This window comes from Aedes albopictus, chromosome 2, assembly GCF_035046485.1.
Source record: "Aedes albopictus strain Foshan chromosome 2, AalbF5, whole genome shotgun sequence".
Classification (NCBI taxonomy): Eukaryota; Metazoa; Arthropoda; class Insecta; order Diptera; family Culicidae; genus Aedes; species Aedes albopictus.
In genome coordinates this window covers 401,475,318-401,498,371 of record NC_085137.1, presented here as the reverse complement: position 1 = coordinate 401,498,371, position 23,054 = coordinate 401,475,318, and the positions used below count along the sequence as shown (strand labels likewise).

At 37.6% G+C, this 23,054-nt stretch overlaps 1 protein-coding gene across 4 annotated transcripts in view; it reads left to right on the top strand.

The window, feature by feature from the left end:
• LOC109403681 (diacylglycerol kinase 1) overlaps window positions 1-23,054 on the top strand; it is a 598,539-nt gene that overhangs the window by 110,077 nt on the left and 465,408 nt on the right. The gene's annotated exons all lie outside the window — the stretch shown is intronic.

Below are 23,054 nucleotides of genomic sequence, written 5' to 3'. Positions count from 1 at the left end.
CAATATGTCCATATCATATTTTTTCGGCATTGTTTTGTTTTATTTATTCGGAAATTTCTTAGGGAATTCCTATGGCTGCATCATCGATGATTTTTTCGGTGATTCCTCTGAGAATTACTTCGGTGTTCAGCACTTTCTTTGAACATTTCTTTTGTTAATTGTGTGGAAAATCTTACAGTAATTCCTGTCAGATCTTCGGCAATTTCATTGGAAGCTTTTTCGGTAATTCCTCTGGAAATTCCCCAGACAGTTAATTTAGAAGTTTCTTAAACGATTATTTTTGAAATTCCATGGGAATTTCTTTCACAATTTCTTTTGTATATTCTTTGGAGATTTTTTCGGCTATTTTTTGTGATTTTCTTCGCCCATTCCTTTGCAAATCCTCTGACAGTTCCTCTGGAAATTCAAAAATTCACAATTTAGAACGGAATTGTGATTTCCAAAACAATAGTCGAAAAATTTTAAAATTGAGATTCCGAATCAATTTACAAAGACATTCTCCAATGGATTCTCAATTGAAAAAAAAAACAAAACTAAGAAATTCCCAAAGAAATTGCTGAATACATTTCCATCAAAATATGATAAGAAGTTTCCAAAACATTGGCAACTGTTTTAGAAATTTCTCAGGTAATTTTGATAGGAATTTATTCAGCATTTCTTTTGGGAATATCCCAATAACTCTGAGAAGAACGATTAAAGCCACTCCTGAAGAAATTATGGAAGCTTTTCGAAAAAAATGGGAGCTGAACCAATGCTAAATTAAATTTCCTAAATATATTCCAAAGGAAATTCCGATGGAATTTCCATGAAACTTTCCACAAGTATTATCAAAAACATTTTTTTCTCAAAGGGATTCTCAGAAAATATGCCGCGAAAATTTTGGAATAAATTTTCAAAGAAATTACCGAACAATTTTCCAAATACCATGCCAGCAAAATTCTTAATGGAATTGTTGCCAAAATCATCAAAAGAATTTGTGACGGAATTGCAGAGGGAGCAAATTTTGAAGGGATGTTCGAAATAATTCTGAAAAAATTGCCGAAAATGTTTTCAAAGAAATTCTTGAGCGATATCTATAAAAAACTTGCCGAAGAAATATCCAAAGCATTACCGAAAAAGTTCCCAAAGCAGTAAAAGAGCCGTAGCGTGGTCTCATGGCACCCTTGGCAAGCGTCCAGGTTGGCGCCCCACGACAACTAAACATTGTTAATTTGTCTAAATATGTAGTTTTTTTTATTCAAATTTTCTTCAAAAGTTATATGTTGGTGTTTCGAAAAAACGTATTCCCTTCGATTTTGTATCAATTTTCTTATAGTTTTTTTCATTCGTGTAGTTTCTGTAGGATTTTCAATTGGAGTTACCCAAAAAATATTTGAAATCTTTTTCTCTTATGCAAGTATAAGTACAAACACATTTTGCATTTCAAGAATCTCACTGAGACCAGCTCAATAATTAGAAATAATATTTCAGATTCATAATATAAATAAATTATGCATATTTTTTACTGGAAATCTTACAGTATTTTTTAAATTTTTGTTTGTTTTGTACTCAATTGAGCTTCACTGGTGTTCAGGAAAACTTAAACGAACTATTTTACCAATTTTCGGCGATTAGTAAAATTGGTTTTACCTGACTTTTTCCATAAAAATTACCAAAGGTTTCTTCTGAAGTTAAATCAAAATATTTCTCAGAAGATCTGTGAGAAAGATTTCAGTAATCATTGGACAAACCATGGATATGGAAGAATACCAGGAGAAATTCCTGAAGGAATCTCTACAGAGGTTTTTGTTCTCTGGAAGAATTCCTGCTGGAATCATTGGATTAAATTATGCAAGAATTTCTAAAGAAGTTTCAGCAAAAACATCCAGAGGAATACTGGATGAAAATCCTGGAGAAATTTCAGCAAGAATTTCCAATGGGATTCATGGAGAAACTCTTGCATGAATTCGTGGAGCAGTTTATGAAGAAATGCCTGATAGAATGCCTGTAAGAATCTGTAAAGAACATCTGAAAGAATTTAAGAAAGAACACATGTACTTGGAAGAATTTTAAAGGCATCACTAAAAAAGTTTCTTAAGTATTTTTTTGAGAATTAGAAAAAAAAATCCTAAAAGGTTTTATGAGGAAATCCCTGGAGAAAGTTTCGAAGGAATCCAAGAAGGCTTTCAAAAAAAGCATTGAAGACATTTTGGATGGAATCAAAGGCAGATTTTCTTATGGAATATCTGGAGAAATTTCTGAATGAATTCCAAATTTACGGTTTTTTGGAGGAGTTTATAAGGAAATTCATGAAGAATCCTTTTCTCGGAATTCTAGCAGAAATATATGGAGCGTTTCTTAGTAAGCATGAAACAATTTCGGAACGGAATAGTTTCTAAGCGATGTGATAGATTTCTTGTTTTTAAAGAAATTTATAGATGACTTTCAGAAGAAAACTTTAGTCGAATTTCTAAAGAAAGTCATAGAAGATTTTCTAGAAAAATCCCTGGAAGAATTTCTAAAGGGATTCTTCGGACACTTGATATACAGGGGATGGCCAAAATGTTTGGGATATGCCACTTTTTTTCTCCCACAAAAAAAAATCAACATGCTGTAACTTTTCATAGAGTACATCAAAAAATCTCTAATTTCGACTGTTTGTCAACCTATTACATGTGCATCATACAAATTTGGGCTCGATTGATCAATTTTTCGCGAAGTTAGAACCGTTCGGGTAAAACACTATTTTTTAGACAACTAATTTTTGAACTGTAATATTTCGGAAACCAGTGAACCGAATTGAATGAATTTTTTAACGTTTATCCACAATATGCTGATACTTAATACGACGTTATAAAATGTATTATTTTCTCACGGCGAATTAAGTTATACCGGGTTGAAATGTTTACCCATATAGAGGAAAATAAGTCAAATTTACAATATCACACAAAAATTATTAAATGTGTTCTTCCTTCAATCTAAATAGGCTCTAATATATCTGATAAGAGATAATTTGAGAACAGAACTGGAAAATCTTTCGATACTAACACTAAAATTTATTGACATTGATGTAAAAAAATTACATTTTTTCGAGAAAAATCCAAAAAGTGTCAACCTATGATAACTTTTTTCAACGTTTACAAAGTACCTATGTTTTAATAGTTAGTGAAGCATTTACATATTGTTAGTGTACGTTCAAAATTTCATTCAATTCGGTTCAATGGTTTCCGAGATATGACAGCTCAAAAATGGGTTGTCTAGAAAATAGTGTTTTATGCGATCGGTTCTAACTTCGCGAAATATTAATCAATCGAACCCAAATTTGTACCAATGATGCACATATAGTAGGTTGACAAACAGTCAAAATTTGAGATTTTTTGATGCGCTCTATGAAAAGTTATAGCACGTTGAACTTTTTTTGTAGGAGAAAAAAAAGTTGCCTATCCCAAACATTTTGGCCATCCCCTGTATGTTGCCCTTTACTGGCATTTGCCAGATTAGCTGGTATGTCATAAACATACAGAAAAACTTGTAGTTAGAAGACACAGAATGTTGCTAATTGACAAATTGAGGGATGAATTTTTGAAAAAAATCGCGTTCTGGTGGGATTCGAACCCACGACCCCGTATTCGCTAGACCGGTGCTTTAACCATCTAAGCCACAGAACAGGTGATAATTCTGCGGAATAGAAAGCCAAACTGTACCCGAGCCCGATTTTTTTCAAAAATTCATCCCTCATTTTGTCAATTAGCAACATTCTGTGTCTTCTAACTACAAGTTTTTCTGTATGGATTCTTCGGATTTCTAACGGAATCTCTGCAAGGGTTTCCTTAGGAATTTATGGCGGAATTATTGAGAAAATCTATTGAAGTGTTCCTAGGCACCTAATCCTTAAAGATACTTTTGCAGGTATCTCTAGGAGAATTCCTAAGAAATATCTGAAAATTCTTGGAAATATTTCGGGACAAATCCTTTGACTAATTTCTGAATAAACTCCTAGATAACTGCCTGAAAGCCTCCCTGGAAGAATTTCTGATATAGTTTAGAAATTCCTTTGAGAAATTTCAAGAAAATCTGCAGAAGATTTTTTTATTGTTTTTTTTTTTTTAAGGATCCCTGAATGAGTTTCTGAGATTTTTTTAGAGGAATTCTAGAAGAATTGTTCAAAGAAATCCCAAGAGAAAATTACTGCAATATTTTTTAAAAGATTTTCTGAATTCAACTCAGCAAAACATTCTGGTAAAATTGATGAAATAATTTCTGGAATATAAAATTTTATTTGGGGGAATAGGAATAGAAAAAAAAATCAATGGTATTTTTTTGGGGTGAAAATGGTGCAAAAAAATCTGCTAGATTTGCAAGAGACTAAGCGCAAACAGACATTTACTGGAAATAACAGTTTTATGAACTGAAAGAGCATCGTCTGATTTGTTTTTCATTTAAAATACTGAAAAATATTCCATTAAATAAATGCGAAGAAAATCCTCGAACGTAACCTCAAGACTACACACGTAACCACAACTCTCTGTGTCAGGACTTTTCCCAGTGCGAATGTTTTGGAATTTACAGAAAGAAGCTTTCACTAATCTGCCGAAAGCTTATTGATTATGTTTTGCTCAATACAAAATACTAAAATAGCTTCTCAAAACAAAAAAGTATTCAAACTCCCATGTAACATAAAAATTCAAAATAATCTAGAGAGATCTGACTTTTTGAAGAATACGGAGGAACATAAAAACATATGATCATTCTAAAATATTGTTAATGATGAAATCTTGATAACAGTCAATAAAACAATAGCATACTCCTGTTTCCTTCAAGCTTTAGGTTCTTTCGGCGCCTCTTTGAGGCTGGTGCCCTTGGCGGGAACAACCTGGCCAACCGTACGCAACGGCTCTGAGCAGTAATCGGAAATCGGAAAGGTTTGCCAGATAATTTTTCAAAGGAATTGTTAATGAAATTCCAAAGAGTTTTTCGAAACAAGTAACATTAGAATTGCCGGATGTATTCTGAAAGAATCTGCTGTAGGAATTCCTTACTACAATTACTGAAGAAATCTTGAAGAAAATGCCGAAGTAAACTGAATTCAAACATTAAAAAAATACGACGAATTTCCTAAAAAAAAATAGATGGAAATTCCGAAGATATTTGCAAAGGAATTTGCGAGGAAGTTGCTAGAATCATTGTCGAATGAATTACCAAAAAAAAAAAAAAAGCTGACGTAATTGAATAATGCTTGAGAGGTTCTTAAAAATCCGAATGATTTGCTGATGAAATTGGAAAAAAAAATCCAAACAAACTTCTCATGGGATTGCCACAAAAGTTTCCATGGTAATTAATTACCAATAAAATTATCACAGGATGTGTCGAAAGGTATGTTGTAAAAAAATCAAACATATTGCCGAAGAAAGTCTCAAAGAAATTGCCGAAGGGAGTCCAAATAAAATGCATAAGAAATTTTCCAATTCCAAAGAATTTACTGAGAAAATTCCAAAATGTATCTAAATTGGCATACAAATGGTAATACAATTTCCAAATAAATTGCCGGGAATATTCCCTGAGGAATTTTCGAGAGAATGTTTTGCCGAAAACAAAAAATAAACTCGATTATCTGGTCGAGTTTTGTAACTTCCCAAAACATGTGTCTTGCTAACAGAATGTTGTTAGAAGCAGAAATTGTGACACTGATTACTAATCAAAGTTTTACAAACGTGAAAATTTCAGCTTCATACAGCATTTCATTTACCAGATACATGTTTGTGAAGCTTAACAACGCGACTCAGGATTGATTTTAAATTGGTGTCTTTTACAAAAAGTTTGTAATTTAGCTCAAGAATAATGCGTTGATGTCACCAACATGATTTGACGCAGTCGCGCACATCTATTTACGATTGCGATTAAATTTACGGGTTATATTATTATAGAAGGTAATTGAGGGTAGATCGGTATTTCCTTTTACAAAAAAAAAAACAAAAGCAAACTGGAAGCTTCTGAAACTGGCACCCCCTAGGAAAAAATCCTAGATACGCCAATGGTTGTTAAGTGAATAAAATATTGCTATTTTTATATCCTAATCGATAGATCTCATTTTTATGAGTATAACGTGATATTATTGCGATCCAATTTTTTGGTTTTGATGGTTAAATAAACAATTCCTGGCCACCAAAAATTATGAAATTTTGGATTTCGACTTATTTGTGAACGGAGAATCTGATTATGAAACAATCTGAATAACCCTAAAGAACCCAACTACCGAAAAAATGTTTCGACGAAAACACAAATTTCTTGTATTATACGTACAAACCAGACTTGATTATCCGAAATTTACGAAGCAGAAGTTATGACTGATTACTACAATGTTGTTTTTACGTAAGTCAGATTCCCGAAGAAAAAAAAATCGAAGTTCCCTTACACCAAATTCCGGCTTTTAACTGGATGGATAATATGTTCGTGAAGCTTAATGGAACTCATTATAATCGACTCCAAATTTTGTAGGGTTAAGAATCATAGTCACAATTTCTCATGTAAAAGTAAAAGTTGCCCACGTGGTAGTGTTCAACTAATGAAACAAAAACGTTAATGGCGACATTAATGTTGAGGTCAAACCAAAAATGCAAATATGTATCCTGATATTGCAATTTTAGGTATTTATAACTCTTGAAAACTATTTTTGAAAGAGTTGTTATCATGCAATTAACCAAAGAGGATGTCACGATGAATACTAGTTACACGCAAATTTGAGAATATTTTATAGTTTCTGAGATTTACACTTCTAAAAGTTGCTCTGAAAAATATTCCTGATTTTTTCCAATCCACAAAACAAAAGGGTATTCGTGATGATTGTTGAGTTCAAACTGAACTGAAAATACAAATTCCATGTATTATACGCAATCAAGTTATCAAGCCTTCAAGCTTCACATGGCGGGGAAAGTGTTAAGTCAGTACAACGGTTGGGATTATCCAAAAAAAAAGAACTGTTCTTTAAAATATAGAGCATTTAAATTTGCTGGCTATTTTTTCCCGCGATGCAGTATATCATGATACTAAGAAATTGAGGGTAGATCGATATTTGCTTCTACAAAAAAAAAAGTAAAACAACCTGGAAACTACTGAAACTGGCACCCTCTAGGCACCCCCTAGGAAAAAATCCTAGATACGCCAATGATGCTGCCATACTCACCCATTACAGGAGCGATGCATGCACAGCAAAGAACAACACTATACTCTTCCCAGAATCTTAAGAGAAATTTCCCCAAAATCCTGATTGGGATTACCCCAGAAAGCCGAGTTTTCAGAGAATCTTGGGAAGAGTACCCGCCGGATATTTAAAACCTTAAAAGGATCTAACGTAGAATCCTTAGCAGGATACCACTAGAATAATGTGTGGAAATCCCTCAGAATCCTATGTAATACTTCCCCAGAATTCTGACAGGAATTTCGCCACAATTTTGAGAATGCTGAGTACGATTCCCCAAGAGGAGTTCCTGAGAATGCGGAGAAAGATTTCTTCTGAATTCTGAGTGGGATCCTAAGTGAGGGTCTTCCAGAACCCTTAGAGGAATTCAAACAGATCATCCAGAAACTCCTTAGAATCCTGGAAGGGATTTTACCTTTGGTAAAATAGAAAATACCCCTAAAATCAGAAATGAATTCCCTTAGAATCCAGAGATTCCATAAAATTCTGATGGGTATTCCCATTTAATACTGCTGATAAAAATTCCTCCAGAATTTCAAAAAGGACTCTTCCATAACTGTGAGGATTCCTCTAAAATTCTGTGAGATTCCTTGAAAATGCTGAAAATTATCACACCAGCATCCTGAGAGACCTTATACTAGAAAAAAAGAAAGATTCTTCCAATAGGAATTTCCCCTGACTTCTGTTAAGAATTTCCCTTGAATCCTGGGAGAGATAACTCCAGTTTTCTGAGGTGGATTCTCTCAGCATCTTCTATAGGAACTCTTTAAGTATCCTGAGGGATTTGCTCAGATTCCCGTGATGGATTCTCCCTGAATCCTGTGATGGATTGCCTCAGAATCCTGAGAGAAGTTTTTCCTCGGTGTTCTCCCAGAATGCTTAGACGGATATCCCCAGAATTCCCTGGCGGATTCTTTCATTCTATCTTAAGAGAAATTCTCCTACAGTATTGAAAGACATCCCATTAGAATCCTGAAAGAATTTGCCCCAGAACCCTGAGTGGGATCCTCCACAATATTAAGAGAAATTCATCTAGAATCTTGAGAGGGATTCTAGGAAAAAAAATGTTCTGAATCCAGAGATTGACTGTCCTACAATACTGAGAAGGATACGTTAGAACCCTGAAAGGGACTCTCTAAACCATAAGGAGGATTCCTTTAGAATCATGAGAAAGATTCACTTGGACTCCTGAGAGGGATTGCTCAAGAAACCTGCGATGTACAGGTATGCCTCGATTTGGTGGACCCTAGATTATATAGGTCCTCGATTTTATGTAAATTTCTCCTCGATTTTATGTATTTTTATGGTTAAATTCTACAGTGCATTCTGAAAAAAGTAATTTAATATTTATGAATCGAAAGAAAAATCGAGCATGAGCATGAGCATGAGCATTGGTGACTGTACACTTCGTAGTTGCTACTCCGTGATTGACTAGAGCTAGCGGAATTGCACAGAAAACCAATAGATGGGGCTTGGGATTAGCACACCTTCTTCAATGTACACGTTCCGAGAACCCGAATTTTAATAGGTCAATAACGGCGCCGGCCACGTCCTTACGGTCAACCGGGGAAGGGAAGGAATGTTAGTTGGACAACCGTTGCCTACAGTGATGCTCAGGCTGGAGGACACCGCGGGCCAAATTTGCAATTCGGGATCGACCTGCGGGCCGCATAAAACATCGATGCACCAAAACAACAAAAAGAACAATTCTTAAGCATATTTATTAAAAATCTGAACTGTTCAGAACTTGTGTAAGGGTCAAACTTAATAGTCCATTGCCCTTCGTGGAGTTCAATTTAGATTCATAAGTTTGGTTGAGAAAAACGTTTGAGCTTTAAATTGAAATTCAAACAAACAATTTAGAAGTTGACCCTAGAATTGCCTTGAAGCCACTTCAAGAACTTGTCAAGCAGATTTTACAAGAATTTCTTTTGAATCGATCCAAAAAGGTTTGTTGGATTTTCTCCCGAAATTTTATGTGGAGTTGCTCTAGAAGATTTTCGAGAAATTTCTTTTAGTTTTTCTAGAATCCTATTGGAACACCTCCAAGAAATCCTCTTAGATTTGTTTTTGGAACTGCTTTGGAATTCCTCATTAATCGTTTCTAAGAATTTCTCCTAGAATAGCTTTCGAATTTTTCCGAAAATTTTCCAGGAGTTTCTTGAAAATTTTAGTAAATTCTTTACATAAGTCTCTTCTAAAGTTGATGAAACACTTCATCATTAAATTTCTTCAAAAATTAGATTTTTAATAATTGTTTCCGGAAGTTTCTTCAACATTAGGGGTACTCACTAAACAGAATAAATTGCTGCGTAAGCCATGATTTTCTGTTTATTTGAAATGTTTCATGATTTTGCGTAAGAAATAATCAAAGATTGCCTTGGTGATCGCGACGTTTAATCAGTTTAATCGATTTACGCTGTTTAGTGAATCCCCCTAATATCTTCTAAAGTTGCTGCATAAGTTGCTTCAAATTTATTGTTCAAATTTTCCTCAGGCGTTCTAGGCATGTTTTGTGTCTTGATGCAGTTGGTCCTGGAATCTTGTTTGTAGTTACTCCTGAAAATTCTCTTTTTGTTGCTCGAGGAATTTATTCTAAAGTTTTTTTTAAAGAAATTTCTGTTAGAGTGGCACCAGAACATTTTTCTAGGAGATGCTCCTATAATTTCCATGCAGTATCGCCACAACTTTCTCATTGAGTTTCTTCAGGTTTATTTTCTCCATTTGAGTTTCTCCATATATTTCGCTTAGAGTTGCTTAAATTTTTTCTCCAATAATGTTTCCTGGAGTTTCTCCAAAAATGTATCCAAAAGTTTCTCCAAAAGGGAACAGGAGACGCTTTATGAATCTCGCCTGAGTTTTTTTTTTCTTTAAGTTCGTTCAGAAGTTTCGCTTGGGACTCTCATATTGAGATCGCAGCAAACCACGCGCGCGGATGGTTGTTGTTGAATTCCGCTGTCACGTTTTTTCCCCACTTTTCGAGCAAAAAAGAAAAATTTGGCTAGAGGTGCTACGCCTTCCGGTGGCCGTTTTTCATCAGAGTTATTGAATCCCTTGAAACTTGCGATTGTGAAGATGCCTATTCGGGTTAGTGCCAGTGCCAACCTTAGTGCGACGGAGTGCCCATGTCGTAATGCAGCTTCCAATAATTGTTCCTAAGTGAGGCCCGCCCACCGTGTGGTGTGCAAAGTGCTGATTGCATCCTTAAAAGTCGTGAAAAATAAGTTACATATCTGATGAAACATTGTGAAATCGTGCTAGCCGAAACCACCGCTGCGTTGCAGGAAATATGAGAACGATCTATTGCACCTTTAAGGATCTATGAAACAGCTAGATGGAGCAATAAGACATTGACCTGGTGAGATCTTTCTGATTTACATATTAATTTTAATATCATAAATTTCTGAAATGAAAAAAAAAATCTCAAAATTAAAGTTATAATGTCCCTTTTTATCCTCAAATAAATCATATGTTCAAATAATATATTTCAAAATAACTACACTAAATGAATTTCATAACAATTCAGTCCCATAATTTAATCATACCCGTCCTTTCTCGTACCAAAATCCCTTCTCCTTTCTATTTACGAGAGCGTCGGTGAGTCGCTGGCATCTCGATAAATAGATTTCATCCCTTCCCTATTATCCCTTCCCATCCACATAACGTGTTTCTTATCGTTTCAGAGAGCGATCAATGGCGCTTAAGCCTAGGCTTGTTAGCCAGGACACATGGTCCAAATGCCTGTGCCCCATCCCGGAAGCAAAAAGGCCCATGGAGTGACAAATTTCTTAGCTATGTCACTCCCAACGTTGGTGTTAAAAAAAATCACTTACACTCACATCAACAATTCTACATGATCAACTCAAATACATTTACACAATCTGAATCTTGCCGTATCACTCGCTTATAGTGAATCCCCAATCAACCCATTCCTAATATCCAACTCCTTGACACCTATGGGGGCGCCGGTGAGTCGCTGGCCTTTCATAAAGTAGGTGTCATATCATCACATCCTTTCCTTTCCTCGTAACGGAGAAGATGGGCGTGGCCGGCAGTGAAGGTTTTCATGTCTTTTTTACTTCAAACTCTGATTGGATAGCTGTTTCTTCCTAAACAGCATTCCATAAGCAATTAGAATAGGAGTATCAAAGTTTTAACATGACAACATTCAGTATGCAATCTACGAATTACTCCGTTACAACGCAACGCAACGCAACGCAACGCAACGCAAGTTCGTTCAGAAGTTTCGCTTGGACAATTCAAATTGGATTCGTAAGTTTTGTTTCGAAAAATGTGTGAGTCTTATAATAGAAATTTAAACAAACAGTGAAAATTGAACAAAATTGGCAACCAAGTTGAGATTTGTTGAGAATTTTGTCAAAAACTTCGTGCTTTGTATTTTTATGTTCTTCAGAAAGGCGAACTGTGAAATATTTACTCAGTGTTGCATTGACTGCGCCTAAAAACTGCATCTAATTTTTAAATAATTCAAAATTACATTTTTAACAAACTTTCATTTGATTCGTACCACTTATAAATAACTATAGGCTGGCTTCGTGATTTAGCTGAAATGCCGAAATATTTCGGAGTTGCGATTTCGAATCTTATCAGAACGGATTGTTCTTTTTGTTTACTTATCATTTAATTTGTGTTCAACACTGTGAAAATTGTTCAGCAGTTTTTTGATTCCTTGATAAATTTAACGAGATATTTCAAATAATCGTTCAAAAATTTCGATTCGTCTTAGGATGAGCACCACTGTACTAGAGGTTGTATATACTACTGTGCCCTCCACAGTTGTCACGGAAAGGAGTTTTTGTTGGTTGGGAGGGATTGGCAGTTACATAAATCAGGATTCACTTTGGTAAGCGTTGCAATCTATGTAACCATGAGCATACACAAAACATATATTCACAGAATTGTGCCACCTCACATTTTGGAGGAATGGTGAGACCTTGAAATTTCTTAATAGGAATTTAGAGAAAGCCTTATGGAATCAAAGATATCTTGCGTCACCTCGCAATTAAGAGGACTGGTGAACCAATATATAATGTTACTTGCTTTTGATACTATGGACACAAAATATTGAGACAAAATTTTGTGCCGACACCAATTGTGACGAAACGTACTTATTAGGGAAAACAATACTTAAACACATTGAAAAAAAATAATACTGTGGCCAGCACCTTTCAGTGGCGGACTGTACAATAATATGGGGAAATATAATTGAAAAAATGTGAATAGCGAGAATTTGCGCCGACACTTTAACTTTGCAATGCTTGTTGTGTAAATACACGAAAGATGAGTATGAGAAACATACGCAAACAGATACATGATAGACAAAGTGGAAGACATAATTTTCAAGATGTAACTTTCGACATTGACAAAAAAAAAACCAAGTCGACACGCATGGTGACGAACTATATAAATTTGATCAAACTGTTTAAAAGATGCATACAGACATAATGAATAAATAAAATAATGAAAGTAGAGTCCACATACAGAAAGAAAATAGTAGAGAAGCAACAAGGAACAAACTCACCAGATGAAAAAAAAACCACACGACGACGCGCGGTCCGACGAACCCGAGCTATCACTTTTCACTGATGGCTAGGTGGCTACTTCTTTGTAGCACCGCCATTATGAACGCCGTTTGCGAGAGAACTCTTTTGAATAGAAAGAAAAATCGAATGTAAAAAATCGATTCGGTCGATTTCGTGGGGCACCAACATCGATTCAAAAAATCGATTAATCGGAACAAAAACATCGATTCAAAATTTCCCAACGCTATTCAGATCACTACCAAGTTGCTGTTTGCATGCATGTGCTCAAAACTTTCAACGGTTATTACTTTGCGTCGAAGTCGAACGCCGCGACTCAACATTGTATGGCTATGGAACGTAGAAGCGGCTCAAGACTACGCGCAGCAGCTAGCAGTGGCCCTACCAACGCAACGGAAGAGCAACACGCAGCTACACTTGAAGATGGTTGGATTAACATTCGATCCGCCATATTCGCCGAATATGAACAGTTGAAAAACCGAGAAGAATGCAGCATGGGCGAGAATGTTGAAACCGTACGAAAGGGAATTAGGCACGTTATAGATAGGCGCGGAACAAGCAACTCAGTCTAGCGGATGAAGAAGCGCCATCAGGAAGAATGAGATCGCGAAGCGATGGAAAAGTTGTACCGCGCTAAAGACACACGGAAGATCTACGAGAAACTGAACCGCTGGCGCAAGGGCTTTGTGCCACAAGCCAACATGTGCCAAGACAATCATGGGAATCTTTTCACGAGGGAGCATGAGGTGGTCGAGAGGTGGTGACTGAACTACGATGAGCTGAGCACCTTAATGGCGACGTTGCAAACACCGAAGAGGGCTTTGACAATTCAGAAGATGAAAAGCTTCCGGCCCATGACTTCCAAGAGATTGAAGAGGAGGTAAGCCGGTTGAAAAACAACAAAATCGCTGGAGAAGATAAACTACCAAGCGAGCTTCTAAAATACGATGGAGAAGCACTGGTGAGACACTGGGTCATTACGAATATTTGGGGGGAGTATAATACCGGAGGAGTGGATGGAAGATATCGCGTGTCCCATCTACAAAAAGGGCGACAAGTTGAATTGCGGGAACTATCGCGTGATCACACTACTGAGCGCTGCCTACAAGATACTCTCTCAAATTTTATGCCGCCGTCTATCACCGATTGCAAAAGAATTCGTGGGGCAATATCAGGCTGGATTCATGGGTGAACGCGCTACAACGGTCCAGATGTTCGCCATCCGCCAGGTGTTGCAGAAATGCCGCGAATACAACGTACCCACACATCACTTGTTCATCGATTTCAAATCGGCGTATGATACAATCGATCTGATACGATTGATCAAGGCGACGAGATCGGATAAACTGACACGGCTGATCAAGGCTACGATGGATCGAGTGATGTGCGTAGTTCGAGTATCAGGGACACTCTCGAGTCCCTTCGAATCTCGCAGAGGGTTACGGCAAGGCGATGGTATTACGTGCTTGCTGTTCAACATTGCGTTAGAAGGTGTAATAAGGAGAGCGGGGATAAGCACGATTGGAACGATTTTCACGAAGTCCGTTCAGCTCCTTGGTTTCGCTGATGATATTGATATTATAGCTCGTAAATTTGAGACGATGGCGGAAACGTACATCCTACTCAAGAGTGAAGCCAGGTGAATCGGATTAGTCATTAATGTGTAGAAGACAAAGTGCATGATGGCAATGGACTCCAGGGAGGAATCAGCGCCCCGGCCACCCCGAACTTCTATCGACGGTGATGAAATCGAGGTGGTTGAAGAATTCGTGTATTTGGTCGACAACGAAACCAGCAGAGAAATTCAGAGGCAGGAAATCGAGCTTACTTTGGACTCCACAGAACTCTACGATCGAACAAAATTCGCCGTCATACGAAGTTAACTATCTACAAAACGCTGATTAGGTAGTCCTCTATGAGCACGAAGCATGGACCCTACGTGCAGAGGATCAACGCGCCCGTTTTCGAACGGAAAGTGTTGTGTACCATCTACGGTCTAGTGCTGCATCAGCTGCTGAGAGAACCAACCCTCGTCCATACCGCGAAAATCGGGAGGCTACGGTGGGCGGGTCACGTCATCAGGATGTCGGATAGCAACCCGACTAAAATGGTTCTCGAGAGTCATCCGACCGGTACAAGAAAACGTGGAGCGCAGCGAGCTAGGTGGGTCGACCAAGTGGAGGACGATCTGCGGACCCTTCGCAGAGTGCGGAACTGGAGACAAACAGCCATGGAACGAGTAGAATGACTAGAAGTAAAAACGGCTCCTATGTACAACAGAGGACACTCAGTCCTTAGTCTGACCGGTAAGGTAAGATTCCTCTTGAGTTTCAATACTAGTGTGCTCAAATGGAACAATGAATGAACTATCCGACGGGGGTAGTTGGGTGGTTTCTCGAAAAAAGCTTGATAAAATAGCCCAAACTATAGGGTAAAGGGGTATAATGCGCCCCACCGGGGCAAAACGCCCCTCTTCATTTTCTAGCAATTCAAGCGCTTTTCACATGTGTGATCGATTAGAAATCACAAATATTGAAGAATTATTGCCATCAAGGTCCTTTAGTGGATTGGTACAGAAAAGCAATAAAAATATCAAAAAGTCTGAAATATAGGCTTTTGGCGTAATATTTTACCTCTTGTGAGCTGACTTCATTGTAAACGAAGCTAGTTCTGTTCGCTTGTGTTACTTTGCAACTTTCATGCAGTTAAACACTTGTTGAAAGACCCTCCTAGGATAAGCATGTAGCGGAATTATCCCCTGGGACAGTTTTATCACGGGGTTGGACGTTTTTCTTTTGATGGGGCGTATTGCCCCGTTTGTTTTGAAAATGCAAATTTTGGAACGATTTCGAAAAACGTTTCAAAGCTTCCATAGCCACCTCTCCAAAGGCAAAGTTCGCATGCAACACTTCACTAACTTTAGTAACAACGATTTGCAGTGAACAATAGTTGGAATAAGGCGCCAGTTTCAGATATATTGCCATTTCTGCTTAGGGGGGGGCATATTATACCTGTTTACCCTACTACCGGCTAGTATTAAAGTACATGGGCGTCCGCATAAATGGAGGCGCTTGGTAGTTCAGCATTCACTTCAAACCATGAACCAAGCAACTCTTCATTCGTCATTTCTCTCGCCTTGCCCACCTTCAAACAAAACAAAAAACACATCAAAAGTACCTACAGGCCCATTCAAAAGTAGAGCGGAAAATTGAACGCACACAAATGGCACGCCGACTGACTGACTGGAACAGAGCACAAAACCGGAGGAGACGAAGAGAAAAGCAGGACTGATTGGAAAATAAAACACGACTTCCCTCTGTGGCTCCCACGTCACTCACTCTCTGCTGCTGCCGCCTGCACCATCGCCGATCTCAATCATCTCCATACCTACTACCAACCACGGACCTGAAAAGATCTAACGAGGAAGAGACGACAACGCGACGGACGGTCCGACGATCGATGCTGAAACGTGTTGTAAACGAAATACTGCTGAAACTATGACGGTGTACCTAACTGACGCTTAGGGTGAACAGGGATCAGAATTGAAAAATTCACACTTGAACCTATTTTTAATCTTAAAAGAACTCGAGATGTCTAACGAAGGATCAAAACAATTTCACAAAACAGTCAGCTTCTTGGGTGATTTTGGATAATCCAATACATTTATCTACATTTATTATCGGTTAATGCGGCATAGAACATAACGGAGCTGAAATTTTGACAAAAGTAATTAGAATCTTGCAAAACAAAAACCGTCCCTACAACTGAGTTCATTTTCCGGCAACCCTAACAGTGACGTTGATGGCGTCCTCTCCGCTCCATTTGGGGGGTGGGAATGGATAGGAAGCGAATTATTAGAACACGATGAACAAACATCAACACAGTCAGCAGAGCCGACTGTCGGAACGAATGTAAAGCAAATTTTGAAAACCAGTTGGTAGCACGCGTTGCTGTTGCCGTCAGTCGGTTTCTAGTGCTTCACGGGGAGCATCCACCCTCAAACCACCACCACCACCACCCGGATCAGATGGGAAAATGATGTAGGGCGAAAAATGGGGGGAAAAGCGAAACGGATTGGTTCAGGGGTGGTGGTGGGAGGCAGTTCGAAAAAACGATGACGTCAAAGGCGTTCGCTCTCCCATTCCATCCCGACCAATCCGCCAGCTGTTCGACGGAGCTGAACGGAGCGTTGCCGACTGCTGCTGGATGGTGCTGGCTGATGGTTGGCTGGCTGACTGGGTGGTAAACACTACAATGTGTTTGCGAGCTATTTGCTGTTGGCGTTTGAGGAACCGGACGAGTCCCAAATGAGAAATTGCACTTATTGCCTTATGGTGTTTGTTTAGAATGTGTTCCAGTGAGAAACGAAATGGGGGATAGTTTGGTTAAGGGAGGGGCACATTTCATGGGCTGCAATTTATACCGACGAAGCAGGGCAAACGTTTGCTCCAATTTGGCAAGTTTGTTTATGCAACGAGGGGGGACGATGCGACGTGGGGAATATGGTCGTACTTAAAAGTGGCGCACATTTGGTAAGGTCAAGACAAGGGTGGAGTTGTTTAACAATTATACACTAAAACCTCTTTTTATGCATGTTATTTTTATGCACTTTTAATTTATGCACCTTTGTTTATGCCCTGCATAAAAAGAGGGAAAGCTACTCAGTCAGGACCAATATCCCAAGTAACACCACTTGTTCTATAACAGTTGGGAATTTACGATTCAAACATAGTCGGTTGTATTTTTTTTAGAATCTACGTAAAATTTAACACTTATATAATCAAAACAGCGCAAAAAATGACGGCTTTTAAAACATCTTTCAAGGTATAGATAGTTGTATTCTGATACATTTATAATACTAAAAATTGCGCCTGACCTACGCTTCATCCAACTCGAGATTGAACACTTGTTACATTAGAGTAATTTATCGTAAAAGAAACTTGGAAATTACTCATATAATACCAACATAATCAGTGGTTGTAGTTAAGCTATATTTAGCTGATATAACTATCAGATAACATTTCCATTACAGATTAACTACACAGAAAGAAATCATGAAAATTAAACAGCACGTAAATTAAGCATCGCCTAATATTATAGCAGAAGCTACAAAATTACAGCCATTTATCGAGAGATGATACTGTCCGCTCAGCAATCAGCCAATCATGCGAACTGTTTACATTTTTTGAGACATATCCGCTTGAAATTTACATGCAGTAACGTAAACGAGGACAGCTACGCTCAGTCGTCTGCCTCGCTGCGGAGACTGCTCTCTCGCTCTCTGTTGCCGAAACGGCACAACAGTTTGTTCCTTTATGGTGGAACATGTTTTGATTACTCTCTCTTCAGCTTGGTGAGACAGTCTAGAGGGGTTAGGCGTGAACTCTCACTCGGAAGATCTGAGTTCGATTCTCGTATAAAGATTTTTTCAAGTTTCGCTGAAAAGTCGGTGCTTAATTAGCACTTTTCTCTCAGCAGTCAGCAGTGTAATTTTAAGATCACACATAACTTTCTATCGAACACGATGGAGGTCAATTTGTTACATTCAGTTCATCATAAATTTACAGATTTTGTTTGTACTGTGTACAAGGTTGAAATTAAGCTTAACTATCCCACCGTACTTGGCTTGGCGCAACTGACAGAAACAAAACACAACCGAAAAAATATATGTGAAAATACGACTTCATCTCAAGAAAATGTTTCCATGACATAATACCAGCAGACATGAGATGTTATTGACGAATTTCGCCCCAAATCGTATTCGGAGTTGGCAGCATCCTCTCAGATTACAATGAAACTTTCTGGGTATGTACACCAAGACTAGATAAGCCACTTTGCATACTTAGTTTCTTCAAAATTTATCTGGACTGACTTTTGAAAAGGCCTAAACTTTTTTTATGGATTTTTTAAAAATGTTTTTAATCAAAAAATGACTACTCCTACAAAAAAGTGTTGTATGGGTGATTATCACAAAATAAGTCAAATTTTAAGAAAAAAATACTGAAAAAAATCCAAAATGAGCCCTACACTGAAAAAAATCATTTCTAAAAATTCAAAGTTGATTTAAAAAAAAACACCATTTTTGATTTTGATGAAATTTTGTCTCAAGACAGGTAATTATGTTCCCTACCAACCGTCCATACATCACAAGATAGGCACTTTTAAGGAAAAAAAGTTTTTCTAACAAAAACTTTTTCATGTCCAAATTATTATTTTTTCAGTGTCTTTTTTTAAAAACAAACTAAACCAGTGAAGGTTATCTAGTAATCTCAAAATGCAATGAAACTTATTGTGTCATATGCGACAATGCAATGCACCCATATTCACGCAGCAGCACTCTAGAAGTACGAAACAATATACAATTAGAACACGCATTTCATACGTGCTGCTGTAATTTCTACCCAAACGTTTCTACCCCATGTTCTTACCTAATATTAGGTAAGGCTATTTATTAGATTCGAACTACCTAATCGAAAAAAAAACAAATCAAGAGTTGTACCTAAAGCAAATATGAACAAAACAAGAAAATGAATCGGTATCATTCAACGTGTTACTTCTCTTTGGTTATTAAAGGCAGTTCTGAAAAGTAATGGATCAATCGTATAAATCAAAATTCAACAAATTCAAGTGCAGTGCAAAAATAAACAATCCAAAGTGCAACCGTCATAATCTACGGGGCATGTCATTAAGATTGATAGATAAAATTCATTCCATGGGATATACACATGAAATCGACGAATCGATGAGTATTTGTGAGTCATGTCGTGGATTGATAAGTCACAACAGAAGCCCGAATACGAAAAAACGCCGCACAGTGGAGCACCTAGTACATCAAAACTGATCAAAATTATTTTGACGTATTTTCGCAACCCAAATACAACCCAAATTGGTAATGAAACGTATTTCATAGTTTTCAATGAGTTTTATAACAATAAATTCACCAAGCAGTGAGAAACAACCAATCTTACCGACTTCAACAAGTTTCTTTTTGCCTTTCTCGTACACCAAGGTGTACCGAAAGGCTATATGTTCACTCCAAAAACGAAAATGTGATAGAGCCCCCGGAGGGGTCAAGTATTATATACCAATCGACTCAGCTCGACGAGTTGAGATGATGTCTGTGTGTATGTATGTGTGTGTGTATGTATGTGTGTGCGTGTGTATGTGTGTGTGTGTACAAAAAGGTCACCTCATTTTTAGATAGTAAATATGAACCGATTTCAACGACCGATGGTTCATTCGACGGGGTACATTGTCCCATTGTTTCCTATTGAAAATGGTTCAGATCGGTCCAGCCGTTCCGGAGTTATGGCCATTTAGGTGTTCCGGACCGGTACCCCAGGAAGGGGCCAGATATGAAAATGCAACAAACCCATGCATGCGACCCATCAAACCACGGCATTTTCGATTATCTGATGAACGGGATGAAGGAAAATAGTCTCTGACTATATCTGAACCGGTAGTGTTCCGGAACCGGCTCTGGGTGTCCTGCCGGAAGTGGCCAAATAAGAAAATGAACATAACCCATGCATGCGACACGTCAAATAGCGGATTTTTCGATAACCAGTTGAATGGTAAGCAGGAAAATAGTTTCAGACCATGTTTGAACCGGTAATATTCCGGAACCGGTTCCGGATGTCCTGCCGGAAGTGGCCAATTAAAAATGTGTACCACACCCAGGCATGCGACACATCAAAGAGCGGCTTTTTCGATAACCAGATGAACGGTAAGCAGGAAAATAGTTTCAGACCATGTTTGATCCGATTGTGTTCCGGAACCGGTTCCGGATGTCCTGTCGGAAGTGGCCAATTAAAAAAGTGAACCAAACCCAGGCATGCGACACATCAAAGAGCGGCTTTTTCGATAACCAGATGAACGGTAAGCAAGAAAATAGTTTCAGACCATGTTTGAACCAGTAGTATTCCGGAACCGGTTCCGGATGTCCTGCCGGAAGTGGCCAACTAAAAAAGTGAACCAAACCCTGGCATGCGACACATCAAAGAGCGGCTTTTTCGATAACCAGATGAACGGTAAGCAGGAAAATAGTTTCAGACTATATCTGAACCGGTTTTGTTCCGGAACCGGGTCCAGCTGTCCCGCTGGAAGTGGTCAATTAAAAAAGTGAACCAAGCCCATGCATGTGACACATGGAAGAGCGGGGGTTTTCGATAACCAGATGAACGGTAAGCAAGAAAACAAATTCATACCGTATCTAAACTGGTTGTGTTCCGAAACCGGTTCCAGGTGTCCCGTCGGAAGTGACCAATTAAAAAACAAAACCAAACCCATGCATGCGAAACATCAAATCATCAAAAATGTTCGTTAACCAGTTACACGGACAACAAGGAAATTGTCTCTGACCACACTTAAGATTACCGGCAGTGTTGCAGAATCAGGGTTGGATCCATTGCTGAAATTACGCAGGTGAACAAAATATGTGTAAAAGAACAAAATCTTAATTAAAATTTAAGCGATCTTGTCAAATTACATCATTTTAGATTCCTGTGGCGTCATTTTACAGTAGGATGGATCAACGTTGTATGGAAAAATTTAAACTTTATAGCACCAATCCCCTTCTGCGTCTAAAATTACTGCGTACAATTTTGCAGCTGGTTGAGTCCTCGCGCTCTGTAACACGGTAGAAATTTGAATGGGCTTTAATAGGGGAAATTTCGATTGCTTGCACTTTTTTTTTGTCAAATTTTACATGAATCTTATAACTAATGATAATAAAATATAGGCTAAAGTGCGCAGAAAAAAAATTGCCGAAATGTCTTGATAATGATCGGCATCCAGTGCTAGTGAAAGTGGTCATGGTCAAGCAGTCAACTGAGAGATTTGATATTTTTCAACTCGGCCTATACGTTTAACATAGCGTCGGAATATGAGCCATCAATAAGTTTCCAAATTCAATTATGGCTTTGATAAAATTCTTGCTTTTCTGAATAAGGCTGACACAAATTTTGATTTTCTCTTAAGTCCAGAGGGGTCCCCCTTGGAAATTTTGGTCGGAATTCAACATCTTGAAGAAGTGCACAAATAAATCGACACCTACATTTCAAAAGGGCGTAACTGCTTTTGGAATCATCACCTTCTTTTAAAGCTGTGGATCATGTGTTATGATTTCCATGTTTTTCACAACAAGTACCAATAGATTTATCAATTTTAAAGTGAAATAAGAGTCTTCCAGAGGTTTTTTTCTATCAAAACCGATGAGTTAATGCGAAACTGGAAGCCTTTCCTCATTTTTTGGTTTTTGATGTACTATTAAATAAAGCAACATTTTCAAAATCGGTTTTAGTGCACATGTAGAGTGTGGATCAGGGTATCTTCTGATTTTTTTACGCGGTATAAAATGTTTTTCGGTTTTTGCAGAAACCATTTTTGAACAAAATTTCACTAAAAAATGGTTTCTGAAAAAATGGAAAACATTTTCCACCTCAAAAAAATCCAGAAGATACCTTGATCGATACTCTACATGTGCACGAAAACCGATTTTGAAAATATTGCTCCGTTATTTAATAAAAAATCAAAAACCAAAAAAATGAGAAAATGCTTCCAGTTTCGCCTTAAGCGGTTTTGCTTAATTTTTTTTAAGAATTGTTTCATCAAATACATTTATTATTTATCAACTCCACCCCTCATTGACGAGTCAACGAGCACTGTGACAAAAGAAGAAAATGAGATTTATTCCGTTCTAGAGTATTCTCAGGATTCAGGAACACTTCGGCTTATGGCCGGAAAAAATGTTGAGTACATATTCGACGAGAAAGGCACTATCACCACTAGGTGGATTAACCTGGGTTTTTTTTCAATAATACCACCATTCCATAGAAAATTGATATAGTGTGTCTCCGAACATCGTGATACTTAGTGGTTTTGTAGTTTATCGAAAATAATTAGACCCGTATTTTTTATTTCATAATTAGGGTGATTAATGTTATATGATTGTAAAAATCAAGATTTTTCAAAACGAATTTTTTTCAAAAAATCACAACTTTTGAACCAGTTGACCGATTTAAAACTTTTTTTTATGCTTGAAAGCTGTTGAATTCTAGTTTTCAGCAAAAATACGTTCAGAGGGCCAAATAGTGTTTTTGGGCAAATAATATCATATAATAATATAATTATCACGATTTTTTCAAAGTGTTGCAACTTTTAAAATCGGAAACATCCGGAAGGTTTTCTTTCTGCATTTGATAGAGGAACAATAGTTTTATCATACACTAAAAGCAGATTTTCCGGAAACAGCCGGAAAATCAACTTATTTCATTTTGAATGTACGGTAAAGGATTCCAGCATTTTTTTTTTAATATTTT